The sequence below is a fragment of the Pongo abelii genome, chromosome 6 (assembly GCF_028885655.2).
Source record: "Pongo abelii isolate AG06213 chromosome 6, NHGRI_mPonAbe1-v2.0_pri, whole genome shotgun sequence".
NCBI lineage: Eukaryota > Metazoa > Chordata > Mammalia > Primates > Hominidae > Pongo > Pongo abelii.
The window spans coordinates 3,776,415-3,802,380 of record NC_071991.2 but is presented as its reverse complement, the minus strand read 5'-3'; the positions used below and the strand labels follow the sequence as shown (position 1 = coordinate 3,802,380).

The 25,966-nt window shown below is 42.0% G+C and overlaps 1 protein-coding gene and 1 long non-coding RNA gene across 5 annotated transcripts in view; both read right to left on the bottom strand.

Moving 5' to 3' along the window:
• Positions 1–25,966, bottom strand: part of SDK1 (sidekick cell adhesion molecule 1) — a 974,158-nt gene that overhangs the window by 529,858 nt on the left and 418,334 nt on the right. The gene's annotated exons all lie outside the window — the stretch shown is intronic.
• LOC129053689 (uncharacterized) overlaps positions 14,174–25,966 on the bottom strand; it is a 34,979-nt gene continuing 23,186 nt past the window's right edge. Inside the window, exons 1-2 of the long non-coding RNA XR_008518474.2 lie at positions 20,999–25,966; positions 14,174–18,645 (exon numbers count right to left, since the gene is read on the bottom strand). The exon at positions 20,999–25,966 is cut by the window's right edge and continues 23,186 nt beyond it. This is a non-coding gene — a long non-coding RNA (uncharacterized LOC129053689). The remainder of the gene's footprint in view (positions 18,646–20,998) is intronic.

Sequence of the window (25,966 nt, the reverse complement as noted above, 5' to 3'; positions counted from 1 at the left end):
CGCTCCTCACCTCCCAGACGGGGCGGCCGGGCAGAGGCACTCCTCACCTCCCAGAGTGGGCGGCCGGGCAGAGGCGCTCCTCACTTCCCAGAGTGGGCGGCCGGGCAGAGGCGCTCCTCACTTCCCAGAGTGGGCGGCCGGGCAGAGGCGCTCCTCACTTCCCATAGGGGGTGGCAGCCGGGCAGAGGCGCTCCTCACTTCCCAGATGGGGCAGCTGGGCAGAGGTGCTCCTCACTTCCTCCCAGACGGGGTGGCGGCCAGGCAGAGGCGCTCCTCACCTCCCAGACGGGGCGGCCGGGCAGAGGCACTCCTCACCTCCCAGACGGGGCGGCTGGGCAGAGGCGCTCCTCACCTCCCAGAAGGGGCGGCTGGGCAGAGGCGCTCCTCACTTCCCATATGGGGTGGCAGCCGGGCAGAGGCGCTCCTCACTTCCCAGACGGGGTGGCGGCCAGGCAGAGGCGCTCCTCACTTCCCAGATAGGGCAACAGGGCAGAGGCGCTCCTCACTTCCTCCCAGACGGGGCGGCCGGGCAGAGGTGCTCCTCATCTCCCAGACGGGGCAGCCGGGCAGAGGCGCTCCTCACTTCCTCCCAGACGGGGTGGCAGCCGGGCAGAGGCGCTCCTCACATCCCAGATGATGGGCGGCCGGGCAGAGGCGCTCCTCACTTCCCAGATAGGGCGGCCGGGCAGAGGGGCTCCTCACATCCCAGACGATGGGCGGCCCGGCAGAGACGCTCCTCACTTCCTAGACGGGGTGGCGGTGGGGCAGAGGCTGTAATCTTAGCACTTTAAGAGGCCAAGGCAGGAGGCTGGTAGGTGGAGGTTGCAGAGAGCCGAGATCACACCACTGCACTCCAGCCTGAGCACCATTGAGCACTGAGTTAGCGAGACGCCGTCTGCAATCCCAGCACCTCGGGAGGCCGAGGCAGGCAGATCACTCGAGGCCAGGAGCTGGAGACCAGCCCGGTCAACACGGCGAAACCCCGTCTCCACCAAAACTACAAAAACCATTCAGGCGTGGCGGCGCGCGACCGCAATCCCAGGCACTCGGCAGGCCGAGGTAGGAGAGTCACAGGAGCCCGAGGCAGGGAGGTTGCAGCGAGCCGAGATCCCGGCAGTACAGTCCAGTTTCGGCAACAGAGGGAGACCGAAAAAAGGGGAGAGGGGGAGGGGGAGGGGGAGGGGGAGGGGGAGGGGGAGGGGGAGGGGGAGGGGGAGGGGGAGGGGGAGGGGGAGGGGGAGGGGGCGGTTTTGATTCTCTAAGTGTGCATATATGAGCATCCAACGATATGTCCACACACACGTATATACACACAAACATCTGTGTGTGTGTGTGAATGTGTGTGTGTGTGTGTATATGTGGAAAAGTCATTTACTACTTGTTCTTTGGTTTGCACAGGAGTGAAACTGAAATAATCAAGTACGTCCATCCCAATAGTCCCTTGTCTTTCTTTGAAGAGTCAGTGATATGGAGACACGGGATAAATGGGATTATAAATGTAAATGATACACTCCTAGCTTAAAAGCTTTATGCAATTTACATAAATCTGTATGCTGAGTTCAAAAAGCACAAATCTGTAATATTAAAGTTAATTAGGGCAAACTACTATTTAATATGAATCCAATATTCAAGAATAACACAGAAAAAATACACAATAGTTTTAAAAATCAATTGTTTTAATCATGTTCTGATTAGGACAGCTAAAATAAGCTTCACACACATATGGCATGACCAGTGGGGTGCATGATTCCCACACAAGGAGACCACTGCAGGATCACAGAGCAAAGATGAAGAGCATCCCCTGGGAGCTGGGAGAACAGGGGGCTGGGGATTCCTGCTTAGTGTGCCAGTGAGGGAGGTGGGCTGACAGGGTCTTCCTAAAGTTTTGGTTACTCCGAAGATTGGCTGGAAAAGCTCAAAACACATTGGCCAGTCCCATGGTTAGAGGGAAAGACTGTCCCAGCAAGCTCTTTGACATATTTCTTAGCGCTTAAGAAAGTGCTCAGCACATCCACTTGGTATACAGGAGGAGGCAGGATAGAGTTTTCAAGGAGATGTGGCCAAGGAAGCCAAGTTTTCCATAATCCACAGACACCACATTCCATGAAGCTCCAGAGGGAGGCAACAGGTACATTAATCACAAGGATAGGTCCCTGATAGCCTTTCTATACAAAGTGACCCTTCCCTGTGTCCACACCTGATGAACTACAGAACATTTCCATGAACCACAGAAAGTCATCTGAGAAAATAAGGACCTCAGGAATGGCAGAATAAAAGTCTCTGAAAATCATCTCCTCCATAAAATCAATGAGAACATGGACAAAAATTGTGAAATCAACATTTTTGGAACTCTGAAAATTAATCGAAGGCTTGCAACAATCTAAATACTGTTTATTCAAGAAAAACAGATGAATCTTGTTAAGAACAAGCAAACTATAAAAAGTATTTTAACTTGCCCTATTCTCATACCCCTTCCCCTAGTTCCACAAGACCCTTGAAAACCAACAGTCTTGCAACTACAGGAGCTGTGAAAAACAATAGCCTTGAAGCCACTAAGGGGGATAGAACAGAGAATTCTTACTATTTTATCTGTCAAGAAGCTGCCTTAAAAAGCTCCATTATTAGGCTTGCCTGTATCTGACCTAAATCTGACCTGTATCTGTGCAAAAAGCCCTATCCCTAGGGAAAACAATCTGTGACACATGCTCAATATTGCAGTTTCCTGAGGAAGCAATATGAACTGGGGCTAACAAGCAACATACCAAAAACCTTAAATGGAAAAACTGGAGAATGACATGGCCATAGGGGATTCTGAACTACTCTGACTTATTCCTGGAAATTCAGAAGGTCACACACGTACAAGGCTAAGCACATGTCCAGAAAAAGCATTGGAAAAGGCTCTAATATCTCACCTCCGGCAAGACAGACTGACCTACAATTTGACATACAATGTACGGTCACCTCTGGCTGACCTCTGGCTCTACACAAGCAAGTGGAGGGTTGTAAACTGCCTGCCAGCACATTGCAGGCAAGCCTCAACACACACACAAGTCCCTTCCCAAAGGCTCGGAGATTTATCCCTCAAATAATTTAAAGAAACCTGTATCCAGTCATTAGATGACCATTAAGCTAACTGATAAGAGACTTCAGAGGCTAAACATACATAGAATATATATCTTACAGAATTATCTTAAGAAAGTCACTTAACAGACAGAAGCAATATAAAAAGTAAATTCTGCATAGGGTAGGAAATCTGATTTCCAAAATTGTCATATTATATCATTCAAATGCCCAGTTGTTAAAAAACATTTATGAAATATGCAAAGAAATAGGAAGGTATGGAGTACACACAGGGGAAAAAAGCAGTCAATAGAAACTGTCCCTAAGAAAGCTTGTATGCTAGACTTTACAGAAAAAAAACCTTTAAACTAGCTATTCTATTTTAAAATATAAATAATTTCTAAAGAATTAAAGTTGAGAACTATGTCTCAATAAACAGAATATTAAAACATGAAAATTATTTTTAAAGTATCAATTTTTTGGTTAAAAGGTAAAATAACAAATAAATTCACTGGAGGGACTCAACAGCAGATTTTAACCTGCAGAAAAAGAATCACTGAACTTGAAGACAGGCTAATAGCAATTACTCAATCCTAAGAACAAAGAGAGATAAAAGGAAGGGCCTTGGAAAAATGTGAGATGCCATGAAGTGTTCCAATACACAACTAATAGAAATAGAAGACGGAAGGGAAAGTAACAGAAAGAATACTGGAAAAGTATTTGAAGAAATAATGAAGTAAACTTCCCAAATTTAACGTAAAACAATAGTTTGTATATGTAAGTAGCTCAAAAACTCTAAGAAGGATAAATGCAAAAACATCAACACCCAGCTACAAAGTAAAACTGTTAAATGGCAAAGAACAAAGTCTTCAAAGCAGTAAGAAAAAAAATTGTCAAGAAAAGAATAGCAAATAAGATGAATGAATGACTTCTCACCAGAAACTATGGAATCCAGAAGGCAATGGGATGATCTATTTAAAGTTCAGAAATAAAAACAGTCAACCAAGGATTAGCTATCCAGGCATGCAAATCAGAAAGGAAGAAGTAAAATTATCTCTATTCTTAGATAAATGATCTTATGTAAGAAAAAAATTAGGAAATATAAAAAAAAACAAAAATAATAAGATAAATGATCTTATATGTAGAACACACTAAAGAGTCCACAAAAAACCTGTTAGAATAAACACATTTAGCAAAATGATAGGAAACAAAATCAACACAGTGAACAATAGCTGTGTTTCTACAAATTAACAACAAATAAAAGGAAATTAAGAAAACAATTTCATTTACAATAGCATCAAAAAGAGTAAAATACTTACAAATAAACTTAACAAAGGAGGCAAAAGACTCATATAATGAAAACTACAAAAGACTTCTGAAAGAAATGAAACAAGACACAAATGGAAAGACATCCCATTTCACAAATCAGATGACTTATTATTACGATGTCAATACTTCCCAAAATGATTTACAGATTTAATACAATCCTGCTAAAATTCCTAATGGCATTTTCTTTTGCAGAAATAAAAAAAAATATATATGGAATTTAAAGTTACCTCAAAAAGCCAAAATAATCTTGGAATACAATAACAAAATTGGAAGTCCCACACTTCCTGATATCAAAATATATTATAAAGCTATAGTAATCAAAACAGCATAGTAGTGGCACAGAGAGAGGCATACAAACCAATGTAATAGAATAGAAAGCCCAGAAATAAACCCCAGCAAATAGGGCCAAATGATTTTTGACAAAGGTGCCAAGACCATTCAATGGATAAAGGACAGTCTCTCAATAAATGGCACTGGGAAAACTGCATATCCGCCTGCAAAAGAATGAAGGTGGACCCTTATTTTATGCCACACATAAAAATTAACTCAAAACAGAACAAAGATTTAAACATAAGACCTAAACTTGAAAGCACTTAGAATAAAACATAAGAGAGAAGATTCATGATGTTGGATTTAGCAGTGATTTCTTGGATGTAACAAGAAAAGGACAGGCAACAAAAGCAAGATGGTAAGAGAGGAGGTCCCCAGCTTTTGTCCCCTCACAGAACAACCAACTAGCAAAACTATCTATAGACAAAATACCTTTGTGGAAATCCCAGAATAAGGGGATGAAGGAGAACTACCCCCTTGGTCCACAGGAACCAAGAAAAGTTTCATAAGAGGAGTGGAGGGCTTTGGTTTGGTTATGCTGCCCCTCCCCAGTCTGGCAGAGCACTAGACAAAGAGGATTCCCCTAAGCTACGTTTTTTTTCCAGTAGGGAAAAAGAGAGCCTAAGGCGGACATCTAGGCGGTCTTCCCAGGAGACCTCCTTCTGTCTTGCCTCACAGGAACACTGGGAAAATTAGCAGGGCTAGACCACCTGGGGTTGGCTAGGAACAAAGGAGGATGGGGCTCAAAGCAACTAGCTTGTGGATCTCAGTTGCGGCACCAAATCCCTGCCAGTGGAGTTGCCTGATTAGAAGGCACAGCCAGTGGCACTGCACCCACAGAAATGAAACGGTGTCACCATCTGGCCAGGGAGGGCAGTCACCAGCTCTGCCCACCATCAGTCCCCAGCCAGCAATCTGGCTCAGTCCTGGGGCCCAGCCTACAGCCCTCCTCAGGCAGAAAGCCAAGCCCCACCTAGCAGAGCAGCATAACCTGAAATCAGCCAGAGACCCTGACCAGCTATGGAACACAGGGACCACCCCCTGCACCACCCAGTGCACAGAGCTCAGAGGACAGCACTGCCTGGTGGCAGAGCACAGCCTGCAGCCACCCCCCAAACAGGAAGATCAACCAGGAACCCCACTGACCACCTGACCAGAGAGCCCAAACAGCAGTCCGGTCCAATTGCGGAGCCCAGCCTATGGCCCTGCCCAGCAGGGGGTCCTGTCAGTGACCCCCCCGCCTGACTGCAGGGCACAGCCTGCAGCTCCACCCAGCTGCAGAGCACACCTAGAATACCATTCCGCCATAAGGAAAGACACATCCCTCCATTTGTGACAACATGAATGTATCCTGAGGGCATTCTCCTAAGTGGAATCAGACAGAGACAAATACTGTATGATCTCACTTATATGTGAAATCAAAAAAAGTACAACTCATAGAAACAGAGAGTAGAATGGTGGTTGCCAAGGCTGAGGCACAGATGTTGGTCAAAGGGTACAAACTTTCAGTTATAAGATGCAAAAGTTCTGAGGATCTAAGCTACAGCATGGTGACTACAGTTAAGAATACTGTACTGAACATTTGAAGTTTGTTAGAAAAGTAGATCTTAGTGGTTCTCACCAGACGCACAGAAGAATGGTAACTATGTGAGGTGATAAATGTGCTAACTTAATTTTGATAATAATATCACAATACATACATACATCAAAGCATCACGCTGTATATCTTATATATATAATCATATATATGATTATACCTCAGTAAAGCTTAGAAAAACTCCCACAGTAGTGGGGAAGAGAGGAATTAAACTGGGGATAGCAGCTAAAAAGAACCCCTAATGTGGCCGGGCACGGTGGCTCACGCCTGTAATCCTGGCACTTTGGGAGGCCGAGGTGGGTGGATCACAAGGTCAGGAGATCGAGACCATCCTGGCTAACATGGTGAAACCCCTTCTCTACTAAGAATACAAAAAATTAGCCGGGCGTGGCAGCAGGCGCCTGTAGTCCCAGCAACTCAGGAGGCTGAGACAGAAGAATGGCGTGAACCCGGGAGGCGGAGCTTGCAGTGAGCCGAAACGCACCACTGCACTCCAGCCTGGGTGACAGAGCGAGACTCCAAAAAGAAAAAAAAAAAAAAACCCTAATGTTTCATTATAAAGTTTTTAAAAGAACACAAAATAAAAGAATTAGATTATATATTAAGTGTGAGAATAAAAGTAGATACAATGCACCACATCAAAATTTAAAAATTCTGTGCCATCAAAGGACAAAACTAAAAGGGTCAAAATGCAACCTATGGAATAAGAAAAAGACATTGGCAAATTATATATTTTATAAGGGGTTAATATTCAGAATACATAAAGAGCTCTTACAATTCAACAACAGAAAAACAACCTGATTAAAAAACGGGCAAAGGACTTGAATGGGCATTTCTCCAAAGAAGGTTTACAAAAGAGCAAAAAGCATATGAGAAGATGCTCAGTTGCACCAATGATTAGGAAAATGGAATTAAAACCGCAATGAGAGAGTAGGTTCATCTTCACACACTAGGATGGCCATTATTTTAAAAAAAAACAAAAAACAAAATAACAAATGTTGACATGGATATGGGGAAACTGGAGATCTTGTGCACTGTCGGTGGGAAAGTAAAATGTAAAATGGTACAGCCACTATAGAAAACCGTATGGAGATTCCTTAAAAAATTAAAAATAGAATTACTAACAATACCACTTCTCAGTATCTATCTAAAAGAATTGAAGACAGGGTCTTGAAGAGATACTTGTACACCCATGTTCATAATGGCATCATTCACAATAGCCAAAAGGTGGGAACAACCTTAGTGTCTGTGGACAGATAAACAGGTAAACACACCGTGCCGTATGCATCCAATGAAATATTCTTCAGTCTTAAATGGGAAGAAAGTTCTGACACACGTTACCACATGTGTGAACCTTGGAGACATTACACCAAGTGAAATAAGTCTGTCACACAAAGTCAAAATACTCTCTGACTTCACTTCTATGAGGTACCTAGAGCAGTCAAACTCATAGAGGCAAAGCAGAATGATGGCTGCCTGGGGCTGCGGAGGAAGGGGAATCAGAGAGTCATTGCTTAGCAAGTACAGATTTTCAGTTTTGCAAGGTGAAAAAGTTCTAAAGACGGGTTGCACAACAATGGGAACATACTTAACACTATTGAATTATATATAAAATGATTAGGATGATAAATTTTATGTTACGAACATTCTACCACAATTAATTTTTTTTTAAAACTTGAGAAGAAACAAGCTGATGTGTAGTAAAAGCAATTAATGGAGCTGGACTCCTGCCCTGTGATTCTGGAGATACCTTTACATTCCAAATTATATATTCTCCACTAGCTTGAGGGAGCATCCTGCAATTACAGGGATCTTAACTGACCCATAGGGGAGAATGAGGAACACATAGGGGATGTACATGTGGGGAGAATGAGGGACACGGGGCACTCATTCTCCGTTTGAGTGTCCCGTGATTGCTTACTTCAGCCAAGAACAGGACTGACTGCTTGCTACATGCTAAACTTAGAAAATACGGACTACTTGAGATGAAAAAAATTGCCAACGAAAAGCAGGCTAATCCTAACAATGCTATAATCTGTTTACAAGACAAAGGCAGTTCAAATGCTCCAGTCCTATGCTGTGAGGATGAAGGGCTTCAGGTACACCTGAGAAGCACTCATTACAGATGTCCCATACATCACAAAAATAATTTCGCCTGCAGCCTTCCTCCAATTGGAAAAGAACTGGGGTTTAATTAATGGTTATTTCATTTGATGGAGTTTGGGAAGGGACACATTATTTAAGCTGCAGATGGTAACTAATCTTAGTATCTTGAACTTGCAATGTTTAACCCTGAAGTACTGACTTAATAGTTAAAAAGCAATTCTACAACAGACAAATACTAAAGTCCATCCCTTTTCAAGGATCATTCTTAACATCATCTATAAGTGAATTGAAGTCTAAAAATGGATTTCAGGACCTATTATTAATTTGGAGTAGAAGTATTTCCTCATGCTAATTTGTGTAAAGACAAATTCAACATTCTTCTTGATCTAGGTATGTCCATGGGGATTTCATTCTTAAGTCACAGAATTCATGTATCTATCCTTCCATTTCTTCCAGAACACCAATTATGTATTAGGTCTCTGCTAATAGGCCTGGCAGTGGGGTACCTAATGATACAAAGAAATGTAAGAACAACTATGGTTAATTTTCAGCATGTTACTATAGGTAAAGGAACTACAGCTCCTTGATTCCAATTATCTGCCATGAAGAAGATGAGATGTGTTCCACGAGCCTTCATCTCATGGGGAGCCTGGGCAAGGAAAGGAGCTGTGGGTCCAGGGCACGGCCAGGGCTTACAGCAGATCTGGATCAATAGTTCCCAGCATGAATCCTCAGAGCAGTTGCATCTGAATTATCTTGGGAGCCTTTTGAAAATAAAAAGCTCTCAGGGCTAAGTCTTTGGAGATCCTGGTCAGTAGCTCTGGGCAGAGTCCAGAACAGGCTTCCTAAGTGATTCTTACGTGCAATTCTGATTCAGATCTGGAAGCCAATTTGTTCTCACAACAGTCACAACAGGTGTTATGAGTGTTACAGCCTTGTGTAGGGAAAGGCCGTGAAGCAACAGGCCTTAAGTACAACAGAGAGAAACAACTTCTAGCTCCCCTATTTGCCCTTTCATCTCTCTCTTTATTTCATACATCTGTGTTTGGGCACTTACTTCATTACTAGTCACTGTAGTAAGGGCTACAAAAACAAAACCAAGTAAGCCAGGCATAGCTTTTGGAACTCGTGGGCTAGAGGTAAACACAGACCTTAAACATGGGATTCAAGGAGGGAGGAATGCCTGTTACATGTCTACAGTCACTCACTGCTCAGCACTCGGACCTCCAGAGCAGGCAAACTTATAACTTCCAGCCCTGGAGAGAAGACTGTATGAATCCGCTTAAAGCAAAGACAGCATTTTTATTATTTGTAGTTGCTACAAATCAATCATCAAACTAACTCGTAAGATAGTCTCTAATGAATGAGACACTACAGATAATTTATAACCACTACCTAACTGCACATATTTAGGAGGCTTCCCAATTACAGCATCTGTTTCCATGTCATCCTGCAAAAGTTCTTAGGACAAGGCATATTCTTGGATACTAAATTTGGTTCAAGGGACCTATTTAAGGACATAAGGTAATAAATTAAAATATTCTTTAAAGACTTAAGACATTGCACAGGAAGCCATCCGTAGTTACCTAACACGTTCTTTCCAAGAAACTTGTCAAACTCTTTTAAGCTCATCACTGAACTGCCTAATGTCCATTGTGTTTAACTGGTGATAAGCAATAATGATTTCCAGGGATGAAGTCACTTGTCAACATGTAGACAAATGACAAAAACGGAAACAAAACACAAGCCTGTAACTCCCAAGATTACTTGCTATAAACTAGGTTGCCTCCCTAGACTCCAGGATAACTTCCACTCAGATAAACTCATTCTCCACAGCAAGTCAGGATGACTGCTGTCAGAAAGGCAGAATAACACAGAAAGATACTCTAGTCACCACACCTACATCTCAAGGATATTCAAAGCCTTGAACTGCCTCACAACCATGGCCACATGAGGCTTATTGAAGCTGCTATGGCAACTCAAGTAAAAGTTTTCGTACCTTCTGTGTCACCAAATTATATTTCATTGAATGTGTGGCTAGACATTTCAGTGCCTCAGTTAAACGAATGAAGGAGACACACTGCGAGGATTAATTAGTGTTTGCTGCTCAGTCTCTTTGAATGCTTCCCGAGGAGAATGCAATGTTTTGCCAGTAAGAGAACAAAAGCGTAATTATTAGCACTGAACAAAAAAGGAAATATGTGAGAGAAATAAATAGCTCAGACCGAACCGAACTATTAAAGATATGACGGATGGAAATGCTATAAATATGAATTGGATAAGGCAGAAATTAATGGTGTCAAGTGTTTTAAAAATCTTCCTCTGTATTTCTTCGGACTTTTAGAAAGTTCTACTTTATTCTACCTGAAAAAGCTCTAAATAACATGGCAGCTGTTTTCTGACAGAGTGCAAAGATATATTCTTATTATTTACACATGCCTATAAATACTCCTGCATTCGTTTCATCACAACAATTTGAAAATCAGCCATTTTCCCATGCTCTACTGACAAAACAAAAAATAGTTGGAGTTTACCAATTCCCTATATCTTCCTACCTACTTCAACACAGAGAAAGCCCATTGGAGCTCTGTGTAGTCACTGCTAACAAATATTCCTTCATTCGCCCTTCCATCTTAAAAATAAAATTACTGCTGGGCACGGTGGCTCACGCCTGTAATCCCAGCGCTCCGGGAGGCCAAGGCGGGTGGATCACGAGGTCAGGAGATCGAGACCATCCTGGCCAACATGGTGAAACACCGTCTCTACTAAAAATACAAAAATTAGCTAGGTGTGGTGGTGGGCGCCTGTAGTCCCAGCTACTCAGGAGGCTGAGGCAGGAGAATCACTTGAACCGGGAAGTGGAGGTTGCAGTGAGCCAAGATCGTGCCACTGCACTCCAGCCTGGCGACAGAGCAAGACTCCGTCTCAAAAAATAAAATAAAATAAAATAAAATAAGCAGGAGGTTCTTCTCCACGGAGTTTTTTTTTTTTTTTTCTCCTTCTTCCTAAATCTGTATGCTTCTTTTATTCAGTTCTTCTGAACATGCTGTATTGGAATATGGTGTTTGTATTTCTGGGGCTCTATCATCATCACATAGGTGAGATGACGAAATGACCAAGAGATAGAAAAATTATCTACTTAAAACACCTAGTCCAGATGCCTGCTCAGGTGAATCTCAACCACGAAACAGATTAAGACATAACGTGTTGCTACAAAGCAATACTACTAAACATGAAAGAACAGCAGAAGAAACGTCATCTGGCAACTCATCAGAAGCTGTCAGCTGGCCTCCTTGTATTTCACCAGCGATGGCAAAGTGATGGGATCAGTGGCTCCACATTGTGACAGTGCCCTCCCACGCTGACTCAGGGCATGGTCCTGGGGCTCGCCTCCTAGTGGTTCAGCAGCAAACTTGACACAAGCAGCAGCTTGTAAAAGCACTTGTATGTTTTTTCTTTCTCTCCTGGACCCACTGCCAGGAAAACATCCCCCACGTGAACCTTATGGAAGGATGTAAAGAAGTGGAAGGAAGAAAATGAGGGATCTGTTGGAGGCCATCCTTGACCAGCTCTCCGCCCATCACCCTGCCACTGCGATCATGGATGCATGAGTGAGTCCAGATCATCAGAAACACCTAGCCAACCCAGAGGCTTGGGAGAAATCCCAAAAAGTTATTCTTTGAAGTCACTAAATTTGAGAGGGGTTTTGTTACACAGCAACAGCTAACTGATACACCACTCAATGGAAAGCTAGAAAATGTGAACTGAGAACCAAAATTTTCAAAATGAAAGCTGTCCTGAGGTTCATCTGGGACCTTAGGCCTGATGCAGTATTCCAAAAAGACTGATGGCAAAGATGCAAAAGGGTCTCTAGTCTGGGAGCCAAAGCAGAATCTTCAAGGCCAGAGTGTGGTAGGCACAGCTGCCAAAGAGCGGGTTATATGTCCTCTCCCTCCACGCCACCCTCTTGCTATGTCTGAGGCTCTTCCAATTTGTTGCCTGTTGATCCATTTACTCTTGATAGTTTCCTGGAAGGAATATGAATCTTAATATTGTGTGTAAGGAAAACTGATCTAAGATCAGGAACCCAAGCCACAACTCACACACCACTGGCTTCCTTCCCAGAGAAAAAAGCCATTTGTCACCTCATCCTCTCAGTCCTGCTGCCAGGACACTCAATCTTCTGCTGGGCTCTTCCCACTGGCACCCGTCCTCGCTCTCTCACTTCCTACAGTCTTCTCATTCACATCTCTATTACCTTCCGTGTCCTACCTGCCTGTCATTTCACACAATCTGCTTTTTGAAAAAGTAGACACAGATGGTCCCAGAAGATTCAGTCTTGGCAAAGTTCTATTCACTGGCTTCACTCCAGAGCTCCTACTCTCACCAGGGCTGAAGAAAGCAGCCTGATGCCTCGGCTGTCAGATTCCTTTAACAACAGGCATGAAAACCACAACAGAGCACCTCCCTTCATTTGCAGAATTAATAAGTGGGCACTGTATGTGAGGCTGAGATGCCCTTCCCTATTTCCTAGACTGTTTCAGCTACAGATGTGAGTGTTCTCCACGTCATCTCTGTTTCAAAGGGATCCTCATCAGCAATGGTCCCTAAGCTGTGGGCCGTTTTCCCTATGAGGACAAATATTTCCTGCTAGGGGCCATCAAATCCATGTGTACCCAAGTACTATCTGTAGAATGAATAATGAAATAATGGGTCTCTCACACACATATATATATGTACTACTGTTTTCCAAATGTTGTGTTCAACAAAATGAAAATTACTTGAGATATGTTACTAAATCCACGGCCACTGCATGCAAGATAGCATGTATGTTAGCATCATTACGCATTTTCTCAGTTCTTCACTTGATCTTAGCCAAAAGGCCGAGAACCAAGGATTTTCTCAGTTCTTAAATAATAAGAGCTCAAAAATTATGAGACTAAAAATTCTGGTCATTAAAAAAGATCTTTGTGTTCACATAGGCTCAGTGGAAACCACTGATCTAGAAGTGAGACTCATTCTGAAGCTGACCTAGGGCCACGGATGTTCTCTGGGGTGATCTAACAAAATTAAGTATATATACAACATGGCTCAGGGTCTAGCGAAAGCTGCCCCAGACAAGAAGCAAAGGCAATGTGGCCAACCAATTAACTTTCCCATACCTAGCACTGTTGGCATTGTGGGTCAGGTAACTCTTTGCTGTGAGGGGTTGTGAATTATAGGATGTTTAACAGCATCCCTGGCCTTCACTCACAAGATGCCAGATATGGCCCCCACCCAGTTGTGACAACCACAAATGTCTCCAGAAATTGTTAAGTGTTTCCTAAGGGATAAATTCTCCCCTTCAACCAACAGTCTAGGCTACTGTGTAGAAAGATAGCGCTAGAGCAAGCATTTTCAACAACAGAGCCATTAAGTTAAGGAATTATATATTAGCCAGAATAAGAACAGACCTTCATAGTCCCAAACCTGAATATCTAAATGCTAACTCCACTTGTAAATGCAAAACAAAATGATGTTTTCCTAAGATAAAGAACACTTAATTTCATTAGATCTTACATCCAAACTTTATTAATATCCTAAAAAGTTTGATGTCATGGTAAAATAAATACAAACATCCTCCAGGCAACGACAATGTTGCCCAGTATGGTTAAACCAAATGATCAAGCCGGATTTCACACAATCAGCACCTAATCGCAAAGGCTAAGGTCAGGAGACACCGTTGGCATCCTATATTCTCCCTCGAGTTGCCTTCATAATTTTTAAGTACAAGTTTTTCTAGTGATTTTTTTTTTTTAGAGAGATAGGTCTCTTAGAAATAGCCACTGTTGGTCCGGTGCGGTGGCTCACGCCTATAATCCCAGCACTTTGGGAGGCCAAAGTGGGCAGGTTACCTGAGGTCAGGAGTTTGAGACCAGCCTGGCCAACATGGTGAAACCCCACCTCTACTAAAAATACAAAAATTAGCCAGGCATGGTGGCACATGCCTGTAATCCCAGCTACCTGGAAGGCTGAGGCAGGAGAATTGCTTGAGCCCAGGAGGTGGAGGTTACAGTAAGCCGAGATCGTGCCACTGTACTCCAGCCAGGCCGACAGAGCGAGACTCTGTCTCAAAAAAAGAAACAGCCACTGGAATTCGCTAAGTCACGACTACATGGTCATCTTCTCTTCTCAATGTCACAAGGCCCTTCTCCACTGTTGACCACAAAGCAATGCTGAGAAGAGTTCTGGGGATTTATTCATGTGTAAAAGACTACAGTTGTGATGTGTGATGGAATCACAGAGGCAGTCACTCAGCTAAGAGGTGGTGAGCACATCTCGCCTTCCTTCCTAATGCAATTCTCAGTAACTGGGCTATTTAAAATTATGTCTGTGGTGAAATAGTCCACTAAGTTGGTCAGATTTAAGAGAAGATACCCAGAAGGAGTGAACCCTGAGACAGTACTTGCAGTACAGCTAGAGTTAAAACAGGTAGAATTAGTACAAAAACAAAGAGAAAAGGAGTAACTTTACAGTGGAGACAGCTGATGAGTACTGCACCTCAGTGGTGATCAAGTTCAGCATCAGCACTGACACGCCATGCTGATGGCATGGGCCCTTCACTTCTGCTGTCTTCCTCCTCAAACTCATCATCAGTCTAACCATGAGAAAAACATCAGAAACATCCAACTGAAGAACATATTACAAAATACCTGACCAGTGCCCCTTCAAACTGTCAAGATCATCAAGAACGAGCAAAGTTGGAGAAACTGCCAGAGACTGGAAAAACCTAAGGAAATACAGTGACTAAATGTAATGTGGTATCTTGGATGGGATCCTGGAACAGAAAGGAGGCATTGAGCAAAAACTAGGAAAATCTGAATAAACTGTGGACCTCGCTTGGTTAGTATATTTTATTCCTGGTGACTCATTTTAAAATTTCTCGGCCGGGCGTGGTGGCTCATGCCTGCAATCCCAGCACTTTGGGAAGCTGAGGCGGGTGGATCACCTGAGGTCAGGAGTTCGAGACCAGCCCGGCCAACATGGTGAAATCCCGTCTCTACTAAAAATACAAAATTTAGCCGGATGCGGTGGCGTGTGCCTATAATCCCAGCTACTCCGGAGGCTGAGGCTGGAGAACTGCTTGAACCCAGGAGGTGGAGGTTGCCGTGAGCCAAGATGGCGCCACTGCACTCCAGCCTGAGCAACAGAGCAAGGCTCCGTCTCAAAAAAAAAAAAAAAAAAAAAATTCTCTCCCTGGCAAAAAGAGGATGGCAGAGCAGAACCAGCCTTATAGAGAGCACAGAAAATAATGCAGAGGGCTTCAGTGGTGACAAGCTGATGGCAAATGTTAATAATAAATCCAACATCAGACTTTCTCTCCAGAATACAGAGCAACGGAATGAAACCACTTCCTATTAAGGGATTCTGATTACACATTAGATGAGCAGACACAAACAAATAGAACTCTGATTAAATCAACATGGCAACAAGGTTGTTTTTTAAACTAAAAGTAACTTGCTTCTCTATCTGCCATGTACATAATCAGTGAGTGATACTTTTGCCAACACTTATTTATGATGCAAGTGAAAATTGTGAAAATCAGTCCCTTCAAAAGAGGGAAACATTGTTTCCTTCCTCACAGCAAGCCTGCTTTCTTATCACAAGCATGTCATGCCTATAAAGACTGCAATGCACATTCGCAAGACTGTCAGTCAAAGAGACCTACCTTATTCATGGTCAATTTATCAGGGAGACAGGCAATTACAGTTTGATTAGCAGGTAATAAATGGTGTTTCTTTCCAATCTATCTAGCAAAGTGGTTGAGCAAAAATTCTTTGGTGTGATTTACACCCTAATGGACTACACAGTAGAAAGGTGTTTCATGTCAAGGGTTGAGTAAAGGGAAGAGTTGGGGGAGTTGGTAGAACATTTAATAGAGTAATAAAGCCCAGGAAGTTTGGACACCCTTCTTCAGGAAGGTCTGCTGATACTGAGGACACTGTCAAAATCTGCTGTGATTTCTCCCAGCTCCTGATTATATGAGAGAACACAGAGGTTGATGTTCCCCACTACCCACCTTTTAAAGTTTTTGAAGCATTAAAAGCTAAGTTATTTGTAACATAACTTACAACCTTGGAGATGATTCAACGACAAAGAATAAGATCAGAAACAATTGCCTTGCAATGGATAAAACCAAATGAAAACAAATACTTTAGAAAGTGCTAACAAAATACAAAACAAAGAATTCATTTACTTCCTACAGGAAAACATGCAAAAGGGTGACAGTTGGGCCTCAAAATTTGCCATAAGACTGCAAAAACAGTTTCCTGTAAGAAAGAAATACTTACAGTTGAGTTACTGCTTTTAAATTTCATTGTTTGCCTATACCAACTATCTTAATATCCAAAAGCACTAACTTTGTTCTTCATACTGATCAGAATTAATAGATTTGAGTGAGCATACCTCTAAATCTGGTCTTTAAAAACAGTGTGTGTCAATCCACTGGCCGCCCTGTTTACTTGAGTAGTGTAAAGAGTTTTACGAATTGGGTTCTGCTACTTATCTAAAATGTTCTCACATGATGGATTCTCATATCCCTAGATCCTTCTCTATAAAGTGGAAATTCCTGCTTTACCTATTTCATTGGGAGGCTGTGAGGAAAGAACATTAGGCAGATGTAAGGTGATATTGCTTCAAGCACACTTAGCAAATCAGCAATTTATTGTCCCCTGAAGAATTTTAATAGTGTCCATCTTGCACTGAGATATTGGCTCCTGAACACAACCTTATTTTTCTCAAACCGGTCATTATTTTGTGATGAAAGCATGTTTTAACCCAGAATCAACTGACTGTTCAATACAATTGGATTCCGACTGCAGTAATTTTAGAAACTTTATTACGGTAGTAAATTGTGGTTTCAAATCACATGTCATTTGTGACCATGCTTATGAAAGAGAAGACGACAGTATAACTCCCACACTGGTACTAGCAATTTTCTTCTCTCCAGTGGTCTTGGCTTTGGGTAACTGAAGTGTGTCCACTTACGGCTGGGGCTCCAGGGACAGAGAACGCTTTGATTACTTCTCCAGCTTGGCCAGCCTGTCTGTTCTTGGGGCTCCTGTCTCTCTACGTATGGTTTATATTAAAAAGTAGAGCGCCAAAGAGTGGCAAGAGTGAGCTAAAGATGTTGGAATAATAGTAACTGTATTGATACTATTAATGTTCTCTTAAGGGGATCTCATCACAGTTTCCTGTATAACTATGAATAGAGATTTTTTTTGAAAAACATGAGATTTATCAAACCTATATAACGTTCTGATTGTAAGGCGAACAGGCCAGAGAATTAACAGGTCCTCTGCCAAGCCCCTCCTCCTTTTCAGCCCTTATAAGGCAGCAATGCTTTGAGAAGGACAGTTCCTTCCTCACTCAAAGTCCTGGGATCCATGTGCTTTGTATGTCATGAAATTGCTGGGAGTACCATGTGAAAGGCCGTCTTCCTTGAACCCTGCATTCTTTTACATCTCTAGTACAAAGGAGGGCAGATTCTCTTCTAGCAAGAAAGTCCCTAGCAATTCCTTCTTAACTGAACTCTATTCAGAAAGTTAATTCCTCTATCTACTGAAAATGGATTCAGCTCTCTAGATCTATCTTTCTCTTAAAAGTAACAACTAGGCCCATTCACAGGGAATCAGGACGTGGCTAAATAAGAAAGTCTACGCTAATGCAGCTTAAGAAGGCCTCTGAGGCAGCTGAGCTGGCTGTCCACCAAAATCTATTTTCATTTCTAAAATACACATTTAAATCCCAGCCAGATACTGTATTTCCAACCCTCTTTCCAGGTAGGCATGGACACATGGCCACGTGACAAGTTCTTTTCAGTGGAAGGGTGGTGGAAATGACATGGGCTGCTTCTGGGCCAGGCCAGTCCAGGGTTGCAAGAGGTAGGTGGGCTTCCTCCTCATTCCTTTTTCCTTCCGAAAGCTGGCTGCAGGCAAGCTGGTGGACAGTACAACTGCAGGACCCAAGGAGCCCATGTGTCTGAATCACCTCATGGAAGACAGCAACCCATGACCAGGCAGCCTATCCAGGGCTTTTCTTGGGATAAAAACCACTTTTGTTGCATTTGTGCTTTCAAACATTTTTAGTCTATTAATAGTCGACCTAGTACAGTTCCATATTAGGCCCCTTGAAAGGCATAATCATGATCACAGTTTTCTGTTTCTCTCTTCTCACCTTTTAGCCTACAACAAACAAATACTGCTCAGACATAATAAGGTGATGGTACAATAGAATAACAACTATTTATTTTATTTTATTTATGTTTTGTACAGACAGGGTCTCACTATGTTGCCCAGGCTGGTCTCAAATTCCTGGGCTCAAGCAATCCTCCTGCCTCAGTCTCCCAAAGTGCTGGGATTACAGGTGTGAGCTCCTGCTCCTGACTGATAACTATTTAATACAGCAATTTTTGGCTGGGCGCAGTGGTTCATACCTGTAATCCCAGCAATTTGGGAGGCCGAGGCAGGTGGATCACCTGAGGTCAGGAGTTCGAGACCAGCCTGGCCAACATGATGAAACCCTGTCTCTACTAAAAATATAACAAATTAGCCAAGCATGGTGGCACACACCCGTAATCCCAGCTACTTGGGAGGCTGAGGCAGGAGAATCGCTTGAACCTAGGAGGCAGAGGTTGCAGTGAGCCAAGACCATACCACTGCACTCCAGCCTGAGCAACAAAGTGAGATTCTGTCTCTCTCTCTCTCTCTCTCTCTCTCTCTCTCCCTCTCCATACACACACACACAACTTTTACTTACTAACTGCATGAATTGTCTTCTTCCAATTCTTTAAACCTCATTAAAGAAAACAACATATACTTGAATTTCAGGTTTTATAATGGAAAGTGCATAAGATTATATCAACAAAACAGATACAATTTTCTCACTGATTTTTCTAATTTTGCTACTAGTGTGTGAATAAAGAAAACTGAAGAAATAACCTCTTTTAACTTACCCCATCCCCAGAGAGATCCCCTTATTAAGTCATCAAGATACAGTAGCAGCCCTTAGAAGTTTCCTTTTATCAACAAATACCGTATTTTTCAAAGGCTTGTATTTAACATATAAAAATTGCTCTTCTTTCAGGAAAGTGCTGTCTGATTTCTATGGTAATCATACGAATTTATGTCTCTACCTCCGTACTCAAAGGCAGCTTACTTATTTGGTCTAACTTATTTACTGTCTCATTTTGAACTCTTAATTTACTATTCAACAGGGACAAAGCTCAATTTTGAGTACAGAAGCCTTTTACTTTAGAACACACTTGAGAACGGTCTGAGGACACAATTTTATATGGACTCACACATTCTTTCCTAACACAGATATGCTATCTGGCATTATGAAAGTTACTTAACTTCACTGTTTGTTTCCCAAGTGTGAAATTGAATATTACATGTTACTTCTTTTCTTATCCCAAAGAGTAATGTGAAGTTTAAAATGTGTAAAGCAATTTCCAGGTGAAAGGAGTTTACAAACACCAAGGATTCAGGCTAGCTCCCCTCTCCATCTTGGGGAAAGCGTATGTCCTGAGAGAGGAGGGGGAATGGCCAGGAGGGGAGTGGTTGGATGGCCCTGTGAGCCAGAAAGCCCACCCTGCTTCAGCCTCTGAGCAAGATCTAAGAACAGACAGAGGGCGGTGCTGAGCCACCTGGGCGAGTCCCCGTATTTGAGGATTCTGCACCAGGGGGTGGGCACTTGAATTCAGCCTGCAGGTGTCTGGGCACCATGTGGTGGCTATAGGATGCTGCTAAATACACCACAGCGCTTTATAAGCACTCCCTGTGTGTCCGGAATTGTGCAGCGTGCTACGGCGCGTACACACAGTGCATCCCTAAGGAGCTCCTGGATCTGAGCAGCACAGGGACATAGACATAGAATTGAAAAGGAGGGAAGGCAAATGGCTCCTGCCTGCTTTCCCCCTGGTGGTGTCCCCTGCGGTGAGTGCCGCAGCCCTGCAAGCTTCCCTGATTAAAGGCTCCAAATGTACTTCTCTACCCTGGGCTGACTCCCCAGGGTGCCCCTTCCTTGTGGCTGCCATACCAGGGGAGAGAGATTGTTCTGATTGTTTCCTAAACTCCACTCCTCTTCGACTGCTCTTGGGGCTCCTGTCTCTCTAATAGTGGCTATGGCATAGGACGTGGTCTCCGAGTCTCCCCTTCTTCTGTAAAGTCTACCAAGCCAGGGTACTCTTCATGGGCAAATCTTAGCAAGATTTACTGCAAACCTGGGCTGGCCTGGTGGCTCACATCTGTAATTCCAGCACTTTGGGAGGCCAAGGCAGGAAGATCACTAGAGCTCAGGAGTTCAAGACCAGCCTGGGTAACATGGTGAAACCCTGGCTCTACAAAAATAACCTCAAAAAAAAACAAAAACAAAAAAAAACAAGAGGTCAAGGCTGCAGTGAGCCATGTTCATTGCCACTGCCTTCCAGACTGGGTGATAAAGAGAGACTTTGTTGGAAAGGAAAGGAAAGAGGAAAGAGGAAAGGAAAGGAATTTACTGCTAATAATGAAGAGAAAATCAGGGGATAATTGGTACCTAAAGGAGAGCTTAAGGATGGCCGACAGTTCATGAAGTTGTTATGCCAGCTGGTCTAAGCCCTAGTAGAATGGAGCAGAGACATTCCTGCAAGCTCTCAGCTCTGGATTCTCTTTTCTTATGGGACTGTATCTCCTCTTTCTTAATCCTGGGGACAGATCATTATTCCTCTCCCTTCCTCAGTGAGCACACAATGCACTCTCTGATCTCATCCTACCCTCCTTTGGAAACACCAGACACCCACATGGCTGATGCCTGGTTACAGAAGGGTGCACCCACAGAGGTGTTACCAAATCATCTTAAGGCTCTCCTCCCAAACTTTAGAAGCCTACGCTGTACTGTGAAAGCCTTATTATTTGATATTTGCACATTCATATTGTCTTTAATTCATTTTATTTTGAAATAATTAGATTTACAAGGAGTTCAAAGAAATGTACAGTGAAACCCCATGCATCCTTCACCCAGCCTGCCCCAGTGCCGACATCTTACTAACTACAGTTTACCAAACAACATCAAAACCAGGAAGTTGACTTTGGGAGAATTCACAGAGTATTCAGATGACACCAGCAGTGCCTGCACTCATCGATGGGTGTAAATACAGTCTATGCAATTTTATCACGCATGTAGCTTTATGTAACTACTACCACAACCAAGAGAGGGAACTGTTCCATCACCTCCAAGCTCCCTCCAGCTCCCTTTTTAAGCCCCACCCATGCCCTTGCTCTCCATCCCAAAGGCTAACTCCTGGCAACAAAAGATCTCTTCTCCATTGCTATAACTGTGTAACTTCAGAGACCTTAAAAAAATGGAGTCTAAATGGGCTCATGCGGTCTGTGACCATTTGAGATTGGCTTTTCTCACTCAATGTAACTCTCTTGAGGTCTATCCCAGTTGTGTGTATCAGAAGCCCATCACTTCTTATTATGAGCGATGTGTGATGGAATGGAAGTAGTACGCTGTGTTTTAAATATTTGTCTACTGCAAGATATCTGAACTTTTCCTAGGTTTGGGCTATTACAAACAAAGGTGCTAGGAATACTCATGTACAGGTTTTTGTGTGAACATAGTTTTCATTCTCTGGGATATGCCCAAGAATGCAGTAGCTTGCAAAGGGTCATTGAGTAAGTGCCCATGGGTCACAGAGTAAGTTGGGAAGAAATTCTCAACTCCCTATTTTCTAGAGTGGCTGTACTAGGTTACATTCCCACTAACAATATATGAGTGATCCAGTTTCTCTGCATTCTCACGCCATTATCTGATGTTATCAATTTTTTTATTTTATCCATTCTGATAGGTTTGCAGTGATATCTCATTGTGGTTTCAGTTTGTATTTTCCTGGTGGCTAGTAAAGTTGAATATCTTTATACATGGTTGTTTGCCATTTGTATATCCTCTTTAGTGAAATGTCTGTGTATGTATTTTGCACATTTTCTAATAGGTTTTTAATGCTGCGTTCTGAGAGTAGTCTATATATTCAATATATTCTAGTATATTCTAGTTCTTCATCAGGTATATGTTTTACAAATTTTTTTCCATGTCTACAGTTTTTGTTTTTATTTTTTGTTGTTGTTGCTTTTTGAGATGGAATCTCGCTCTGTCACCCAGGCTGTAGTGCAATGGCACGATCTTGGCTCAATGCAACCTCCACCTCTCTTGTTCAAGCAATTCCCCTCCCTCAGCCTCCCGAGTAGCTGGTTTTTATACTCTTAGTAAGGTCATTCATAAAAGTTTTTAATTGGGATGAGATTTTATTTTTGTAGATCGTACCTTTGGTATCATCAAATTTAAAAACTCTTCTCTTAGTCTTAGATCCCAAAGATACTCTGAGTTTTCCTTTTTTTTTTTTTTTAAGAGATGGGGTCTCGTTCTGTCACCAGACTGGAGTGCAGTGGCACGATCTCGGCTCACTGCAACTTCCGCCTCCCGGGTTCAAGCAATTGTCTTGCCTCAACCTCCTGAGTAGCTAGGACTTCAGGCACGCACCACCACGCCCAGCTAATTTTTGTATTTTTAGTAGAGACAGGGTTTCACCATGTTGGCCAGGATGGTCTCAATCTCTTGACCTCATGATCCACCCACCTCGGCCTCCCAGAGTGCTGGGATTACAGGCGTGAGCCACCACACCTGGACTCCTAAAAGTTTTAAAGTTTTACAGTTTTTATTTTATGTGATACTTTTTTGAGTTTTCTTTTTAATGAAATACGAACTTTAGGTCAAGGTTCCACCCACTTTTGTCCTATATGTCCAAGTGCTCCAGCTACAATTATTGTAAAGGCCACCTTTTCTTCACTGAGTCACTTCTGCACCTTTGTCAAAAATTAGTTGGGCATATTTGTGTGGGTTTGTTTCTGGGTTCTCTGTCTTGTCCTACTGACCTATGTCTCTTTTCCTTTGCCAGTACCACACAGTCACGATTACTGTCAGGATATAGTAAGCCTTAACATTGGAAAGAGTGATTCCTCCTACTTTTTTCTTCTTTTTCAGAGTTGTTTTAGTTATTATAGGTCCCGTGCTATGCCATATACATTTTAGAATGAGACTGTCTGGGTCTAGTACCTATATTAAAAAAAAAAAAAAAAAAAAAAAAAACCAACCTGGCTGGGTTTTCTAATCCACAAAGTCTCTCTGATTTTTTAGGTCTTTGATTTCTTCCATTTCTCAGCATTTTGTAAATTTCAAAATAGTTTCTATTCTTGTTAGATTTATCCCCAAACGAAATACAGACTTGGTTATACCTATAATATAGATTTGGGTATAACAAGATTTGTTCCCAGGAGTTAGGCATCAGGATGAAAAGCAAAGAACAATTATAAATGGCATTGTATTATTGTATTTTTAATTTGGTTTCCACGTGTTATTATATAGAAATGTGATGGATTTTTGTGTGTTGATTTTGCATACTACAAGCTTACTGGAATCAATAATTAGCCTGGAACTTTTTTGTAAATTCCTTTGGATTTTCAATGAAGGCAACAATGTCATCCACAAATAAGAACAGTTTTACTCCTCCTTTCAAACTTGGATGCCTTCTTTTTCTTACCTTATTGTACTGGTTAGGTACTCTGTGAAGAGTGGGAGAGCAGTCATTCTTGCCTGGTTCCCAACTTTGGGGAAAAAGCATTCAGCTTCTCACCACTAAGTATATTAGTTGTAAGTTTCTGTATATACTCTTTACGAAGTTGAAGAAGTTACTCCCTATAACTAGATTGCTGAGAATTTTTAGCATGAATGAGTATTAGATTTTTATTTATTTATTTATTGAGATACAGTTTTGCTTTGTCACCCAGGCTGGAGTGCAGTGGTGCAAACATGGCTCACTGCAGCCTCAACTTCCGGGGCTCAAGCGATCCTCCCACCTTAGCCCCACCATGTATCTGGAACTACAGGCACCTGGCACCACAGCTGGCTAATTTATTATTTTTATTTTATTTTATTTTTTTTGAGACAGGGTTTCACCATGTTGCCCAGGCTGGTCTCCAACTTCTGAGCCCAAGTGATTCTACCCATCTTGGCCTTTGAAAGTGCTGGGATTACAGGGATGAGCCACCGCGACCAGTTCAGTGTTGGATTTTATCAAATGCTTTTTCTGTGTCAATGGATATGCTCATAAAATTTCTTCTTTAGCCTGCTGTTAGTATGACTTACATGAATTTATTTTCAAATATCAAACCAGCCTTGCATACCTGGAATAACACACACTTGGTTATGGTGTATAATTCTTCCTATACCTTGCTGGATTCAGTTTGCCGTTACTGTGTTGAGAATTTTTGCACCTATATTCATGAGACATAAAGGTTTATAGTTTTTTTTTTTTTAATGCTGTCTTTGGCTGTTCTAGGTATCAGAATAATACTGGCCTCACAACATGAATTGGGAAGTGTTTCCTACTCTTAATTTAATAAATAAAACTCTGTAAAACTGATTTAAATTCTTCTTTAAATGTGTGGCAAATTTCTCAAATCAAATGATCTCTGCCAGGATATCGAGTGGGGAGGATTTAACTACAAATTAAGTTTCTCTAAGGGCTATAATACTATTCAGGTTATATATCTTATATAGGTTGAATTTTTGGCACATTGTAGTTTTTAAGCATTTGGTCCAGTTAATCTAAGTTGTCAACTTTATGCGCATAAACCTGCTGTAGTATTTCCCTATCATTCTTTTAATAGCTACAGTAACCACAGTGATAGCTCATTTCATTTACAACATTACTGATTTGTGTCTTTTATTATCTGCTTTTTCTAGGTTCTTAAGTGGGAGCTTAAATTATTGATTTGAGACTTTCCTCTTTCTAATATACATATTTAATGCTATAAATTTTCCTCTCAGCATGCCCTTAGTTGCATCTGCCAAATTTTGGTGTTTTGCATTTTGATTTTTCATTCAGTTCTGTGTTTCTCTTATTCCCTTTAAGATATTTTCTTTGATACATAGATTATTTAGAAGTTATTTAATATCCACATGTTCAGAGTTTTCCTGTTATCTCTCTGTTAATTTCTAGTTTGATTCCTTTATTTTTACAGAACATACTATGCATTTCTATTCTTTAAAATTCATTGAGATTTTATGAACCAGGATATGGTCTATTTTGGTCAATTAGTTCCTCTAATTGTTATAAGAGATATCTATAACCTATCACAGCCTACTTGTACCCTCATTCCACTCCTTCAAGGGAAGGACTGAAATCCTTTTCCCTTCCCCACTTTTAAAATCTAATTGTCTTAAGTATTTCCGCTACGTACATTTAACATTGCTTGAGATGGAATTAAAATTTTTTTCTTCAAACTTCAAATGTAATTTAGGAATCTCATGAAGTGAAAGGTAGCGTATTTTATTTACCCCTGTTATCCACTTATTTGTTCTTCTTTCCTTTCTGTAGTTTCAAGCCTTCTTCTCTGATCATTTTCTTTCTGTTTGGAGGACCTCCTTCCACTATTATAGCAACATATTATCTGGTTTTTCCTTAGT